The sequence below is a fragment of the Sinocyclocheilus rhinocerous genome, unplaced genomic scaffold (genome assembly GCF_001515625.1).
Source record: "Sinocyclocheilus rhinocerous isolate Xijiao unplaced genomic scaffold, SAMN03320098_v1.1 scaffold7176, whole genome shotgun sequence".
NCBI classification, from domain to species: domain Eukaryota; kingdom Metazoa; phylum Chordata; class Actinopteri; order Cypriniformes; family Cyprinidae; genus Sinocyclocheilus; species Sinocyclocheilus rhinocerous.
In genome coordinates this window covers 8,400-15,402 of record NW_015662093.1, presented here as the reverse complement: position 1 = coordinate 15,402, position 7,003 = coordinate 8,400, and the positions used below count along the sequence as shown (strand labels likewise).

Here is a 7,003-nt window from a genome sequence, read left to right as displayed (position 1 = left end):
TATATATATATATATATATATATATACAAAAGCACATAAAATACTAAAACTTAAATTAAAATTGATCATGAAAACCAAAAAAAAAATTATTTCTGTACAAAATAACTCTCAGTCTGAATCCATGCAAACAGGAATCTGGTTTGAAAGCGGAAGATTTTCCCATGCAGATTTTGCGCTGGGTTCAAGTCGGTCGTGCAAATTTGCTGTGCTGACCAACAGAAAGCTAATTGGTTTGAAAGTGACTTCTAAATTAACTGTGCTTCATGCATTTCTACACTTGACAATGGACTTTTCTGCCCACAAAATTATGCTGAAATTTTTTACAAATGTGACAACACCTTAAGGCACACCAACATTGTTGCTTTTTTGTAAGCAAACTGATACAAATGTCTCAGAGTACAACAGTATCGGTCTGTTCACACAACAGCATGATTGGAACTGATGTTCTGTAACTTGTGATCCTGTCCGCAACAAACAGGAAGTGACTAAACCCTCACCTCCTGGTTTCTCACAACACCCTGATAGTGCGTGTGTGCCGGAGGGCTGATATAAAGCTCAGTCTCATACGCTCCCTCTCCTTGATTCTCAGCCTCGATAATCAGCAGCGCTGGATTCTCATCTCCGATCAGGATTGGTTGTGTTGACCTGTTTTTGACAAATGTTTACTTGTCTGTAACAGGTTTATAACTATAAATGTAACAGATAACGAAGGAACTTACGCTACTGCCTTCAACTTCAGGTCTGGTATACAGATGTTATCTGGACCACAGTTTAGTATTATCCGTGTCTAGAAACAACAAAAGGTTTCAACAGGTTAATATAAATAAGTATGTGTCACTGTAATGACAAAAACAATATATTCCAGCCTTCACCTGTCCAATGGCGACACTTTGTCCATGCAGCACTGCATCTTGGGAGGGCTGCCAGATTTGACAGGGTAAAAAGGGTGTTTTTTACACTACCATTGAGAAATTTTAACCAAACTATGTTACAGACTTTTCAGTAAGACCCTAAAGAATCATATCAACTTGTGGAAAATGGGCATCCTATGACCCCTTTAAACTCAGGCTAAAAAGGAACAGAGTGAGATGAAAGATAAACCATTGAAAAAAAAGCTACAACAGTAGCATCTTGCATTTTAACTGACAAAAAAAGGATAATTGAGAGAATTTGATTACAGCGAGAAAATCACATGAATTACTTGTTGTGCAGCTGGAAGCACAGAAGTATTTCTGTTTCCATTTTTATTGGTACTTAGCAGTCGTGTAGCAAGTCAGCCCCGGGCCCATATGCAAAAAATAATAATTTAATAAATAAATAAATTATACGGCCACCCCAAACATTATTAGCTCCAACTCGGTTAACTTATTGTTGATTTCCATTTATCATTTGTAGCATGCAAGCCACCCAATAATCGCAATAAGCTTTGTGCTTTGTTACTTATATTAAAACACAAAGTGTCAGCCTTCTGTCAACTTTATAATAAAATACTACAAACAATAAATCTTTTTACGCTCTTAAATATGTAGTGAGATAACTATATTCGTCTCAGTTCAAGTAGCATGTGAATCAATGATATGTTCCTCTTTAATATTTGCAGCACGAAATAAACGAATAAATATTTGAATGCATGTTGAAAAAATCAGAACAATTTAATACAAACGAATGTTTCATGAAATCGATCAATTAGATTTTCAAAAAACGTCAAAAAGCCTACGTTTAATTGCTGTTTTTTATGTTAAATGTGAAGAATGACAGGTTGGATGCCACAGACTTTTTTTATTAATTAATTTATTTTATTTTTGGCGGTGTATAGGTGGAATTTTCACATTAACTTCACGCAATATAACATGATTTTATTATCATAATTTTGACTTTATTCTTAGAATATTATGACGTTAATCTTAGACCAAGACGACAGAAAGCGGATCCTGTTTGTTTTCCTTATTTTACAAAAGCACAGGTTTTTGATGATATTGTGAGTGCACAGAAATAAAAGTAGACCCTTTACAATTCCGAATGATGTATTACTCTTACCTTTATGAGCAAAAATGACGGCGTATGTTAAGATTCCACTCTTAATGGAATCTAAACATACGCTTAACATACGGGGAAGTCGTGGCCTAATGGTTAGAGAGTCGGACATGGCTGCCCACTGCTCCGGGTGTGTGTTCACGGTGTGTGTGTTCACTGCTGTGTGTGTGTGCACTTTGGATGGGATAAATGCAGAGCACTAATTCCGAGTATGGGTCACCATACTTGGCCACATGTCACTTCACTTTCACTTAAGAAAAAAATGCAAGTGATCGCCTCCATGTCCTGAAAAGCACGCTTCCACTCTCCACACAAACGACTGTATATGCGTCTAACAGCACACATTTATCTAGGTAAAATTTTTAAATTAATATTGTGAATTGCATGAAGTGTTTTATGTAGATTTTATTTTAGGCAAGTCATGTTGATTTGAGAAGGCTAAGAGAGAGAAAAAAGACACTGGCTCGGGTCAGACTCAGGCCGAGAATTCTGATATGCTGTCGGAAGGGCCGGGCCCGTGCAGGGCTCTATTCGTTCCCACGTTTCAATTAGCCTAAAGCCCCCAATATGCCCGGGCCCATATGCACCTGCATACCCAGACTAGTTCTAATTTATGAGTGTGTATAGTCTTTGTACTCTCAAAAATATTTCACAGGTCACAGTTCCTTCATATCAATATTTTGAAAAATATAGTTGAAGAGGATGAAACACACCAGTAGGTAGGCCGTGAAGTTCCTGCAGACATCTGCTGAGTTTCTCTCCACTGAGAGCTGGAAGTAAATGTACGGCTGGTTGGAGTCTAGTAGGAGGGTTCGTCTGGCCATGCTCTGCTTCATCCTGTCCAGCTGAAGCTCTGTGTTTAGCACTAAAGGAAATATGTTACAAACAGCTTAAAAACCTGCAAATTTGATGACACCTTTATTGCACCCTAAATATTTTCTTTTAAGACCCTTTATATGTACAGTCAGCTGAATTTAAAACTCTTAGTCTTCACACACGACATTTTCTTCAATGCCATTGCATTAGTTTTTAATTGTTGGTTTATTTAAATGTGTACTACCTAGACATTTTTGACCATTACAACACGTCTAGCATTTTTTAGTGCATTAGTGCTGTGTTTTTAAGGTACAAGCTGTTCAACTTGCTTCAGGACACTTGCATTCTGTCCTTTGGATCTTAATACTAAAGTAAGCAATTGCATCCTTAATGGAGGGCTTGACGATGTTTATTAGGGACGTTTATTACCATTATGTGCTTATTAATAATTTCAAATGGATTACATACCAATCTCCTCAGGAATTCTGTGGCCAGAAACACTGATGCATTCCATAATTATAAAGCTATGGAAAAGAGAAAACAAGTGTTAATGATAAACATTCTATAGAAGTACCACAACCATGTGGGTTGGAATTCAAAGCATGCCGAAAATATGGATTACATCACTGAACAATGAAGGTCCTTGATGCATTGTGATCGTGCATTAGTCCTAAAAAGGATGTGGGTGTAATCAATAGCTCACTGTACCATTCCTGAGTCAAACTCTGCTAATCCTTGAGAAGCTTTTCATGGCTGACTAATCAAGCATTTTGAATGCCAGCCACTTGAATCATGTTGACATAGTGAAGCTATCTCTTGTACTAAGTTCAGATGCATTACCAAGTAATGAAGGTGCTGCTCTGGTGGAGTTGACAGAATTGGTCTTCGGTGTTCAAAAGATCAGGGAAGAATGAGAGTCGAGCCTGTGTCCTCACTGCAGCCTGTGCCCTGATAAAGCCAAAGACACTATTGATCCAACTGCATGTCATACTTCAGATCGGTGCTTCTCAACTGATGAGTCACGACCCACAGCAGGGAAAAATAGCTAAATGCAAATAATACCATTTTTAAAGGGAGATATCTGTTTTTGTCAAAGGCTGTGTGTACAATCAAACTCTATTTTGTTTTTTTTTACTAATGGAGTATTGTTGAATTTGGCATTATTATTTTTATTAAGTGTATATATACAATTTATACAGGTGTGTATATAATGTTATGGTGCATTTGGTATGGTACACATGATATATGGTACATATGGGTATTTTCATGGCAATATGAATTAATGAATGAATCAATAAATATTTGTATTAATAAATAAATAATAATACATTTGTCATTTAAATTTTTATTAATACATTAATTGTTCATACTTTATTTATTGTATTAATTATTTTATCTTTATAAGAGATTTCACTGTTTGATTTTAAGGACTGAAAATGATGAAGTCTATATGTGTATATGTGTCACGATTCACACAAGGAGCACGGGAACGAAGGAGCGAGGAGTAGTGCAAGTTCCAACAGTCTTTAATAAACACAAAGCTGGGAACACAGGAAACATGGAGTGACGTTCACAAAATGACATATAACAGCAGACGCTAGAAACAGGGACACACAGGGCTTAAGTAAGGAGGCAAATGAGATAATAAATCAAACAAGGCTGGACACTAATAATTACAAATGAGGACAGGAAGAGGAAGAACCAAATATGGGCATGGAGAAACTAGGGCAAGGAAGGCACATGGGGAGCAAAACACACACAAAACACGGAACAGAGTCTGGCAATATGACCATATGATTGCAATAAAAAAAAATTATGTTTTTTTTTTCTTTTTGCAGTAATTCAGACTATTTTAAACTGGTACCTGTAGGTTGCCACTTTGCCCACACCCCAAGTTCCAATGATGAGATCTAAAGGGGGAATAAACCAAAGCATATTATATGCCTTCAAATCTAGAATCTCTCTATCAGCAAACACCACAAAGTGAGTAAAAGAGTGATTGAGGTACAAGACAGTCATGTTAAATTGAAGGAAAGGAAGTGTGGGGACTAGTTTGTCTGGCAGAAGTGATCTAAGAGATCAAGCACCACAGGCAGAGAGTGAGATAAAGAGCACCAAGAGACCCTCTCAAGAGCTTGAGGTGCTGTGTGTCAAAAAGCATTGCCATGTCCACACTGGACCCCAGTGTCAGAGCCCGTTTTCATTAAATCTTTACTAAGTGGGCTGTGGCACTGACTAAAGCATTCCTGTCTCTTGGTGACTCTCTTGTGCCGCCCAGACAGCTCTTCACTCCTCCCAAGGGATTGTGGGAAAGGGCTCTTAGTGGAGATTGTTCACAACAGACATTCAAACTTTGAGGACAATCTCTGAAGCTTAGATTGGCTCTACCATTCGGTTATTTGTGGGCTTTGTACTCTTAAGTGTGACTGTTGGGAAGGTTATGGTATTTTGATGCAGTGACCCAGCTGAGGTTTGCTGATCAGATTTTAATGGAAGGTAATGGGAGGTGCACAGTGATCGCAGGGTTCTGGTGAAAAGAACTAGCATTTGCTGACATTGGTTGGAGGCAGAAAAAAAAGTAACACAATAAAGTACATGTGAGTTTTGAATTTAAAGGGATAGTTGAGCCCAAAAATGCAATCTCTGTCATTTCACCAAATGTCCAAACCTGTAATACTTTCTTTCTTCCAATGAACACAAAAGGAGATCCATACAATATAAGTTTCTCCATACTTTTTTGATGGTTTAAGAATAAATAATGCATGATTGCTTTTCCAGTAATTTCAAGTAATATGTCACATACCTGGATATCCATTATCGTCAATATCTGTCCCTCCTCTCATGCTGAAACCAAATATTGGCAAATCTTTGAGGGTCTTAATCGGGCTCTCAATGACCTGAACATATTGGTTGGTCAAGCCATCACTCTGACCCAGGTATATAAACACTTGACCCCCTTCACCAGAGCCAGGTGCCTCGACAGCCACATCTGAGGATAAAGGAATAATAAATCATGTTTTTAAGCTTATTTTTCTCAAATTAAAAAAAGAAGATTTTTTTTAATTTTAATCAAAGATTTTAATCAAATAAATGCAAACATGGTGAGCATAAAAGACGTATTTTTGAGAAAACCCAGACATTTAAACTGTATAGTAATTATAAGATTATATGTTGATAATATCTAAAACCTTATGCTTAATTTTCTGAATGATATCTGAAACATTGCCATTATACTATTAAGGTAACTAATGGGTTCCTCTTCAGGAACTCGAGCTGCGTCGGAAAACGCTAGGGGAACGCCTTCTGTGACCACGATCTGAATCACATGTGAAATCAGTCCAATAGCTGAGCAGGACGTCATGACGGGTGACGTCATGACCAGGAAGCTATAAAAGCACGTGCGGCGGAGCCCGCGTCAGCTTTCTGTCATTCAACGAAGCGCTCTGTGTGTGTCAGTCATATTTATTGTTGTCTGTCTATTGTGAGAAAAAGTCTAATAAGCAGCTATGTCTAAAGCTCACGCTAAGACAAAGCATGCAAAGGGCGAGTGCAAGCCACGTTATAGGTTGTGTGTTCCTCCCTGCCCACGTTATATCACGAGTGGGGATACACACAGCCTGTGCGTGGTTTGCTTGGGAGCGAAGCACGCAGAGTCGGCTCTTGAGGGGGCCGGCTGCCCGCATTGCGAGCGCCTCCCACTGCATCTGGAATAATGACTGCTGAAAATTCAGCTTTGCCATTACAGGAGTAAATAACATTTAAAAATATATTAAAACAGAAAACAATTGAAATCTTAACTTAAAAATTTAAAAATGTAATAATAATTCACAACATTACTGTTTTTGATTTATTTTTAATCAAATAAATGCAAACATGGTGAGCATAAAAGACGTATTTTTGAGAAAACCCAGACATTTAAACTGTATAGTAATTATAAGATTATATGTTGATAATATCTAAAACCTTATGCTTAATTTTCTGAATGATATCTGAAACATTGCCATTATACTATTAAGGTAACTAATGGGTTCCTCTTCAGGAACTCGAGCTGCGTCGGAAAACGCTAGGGGAACGCCTTCTGTGACCACGATCTGACTCACATATGAAATCAGTCCAATAGATGGGCGAGACGTCATGGGCGGGTGACGTTGCG

The 7,003-nt window shown here is 37.8% G+C and overlaps 1 pseudogene; it reads right to left on the bottom strand.

Annotated features, from left to right (window-relative positions):
* LOC107727454 (integrin alpha-IIb-like) overlaps positions 1-5,839 on the bottom strand; it is a 13,647-nt pseudogene extending 7,808 nt beyond the window's left edge.
* Positions 5,840-7,003: the final 1,164 nt, after the last annotated feature.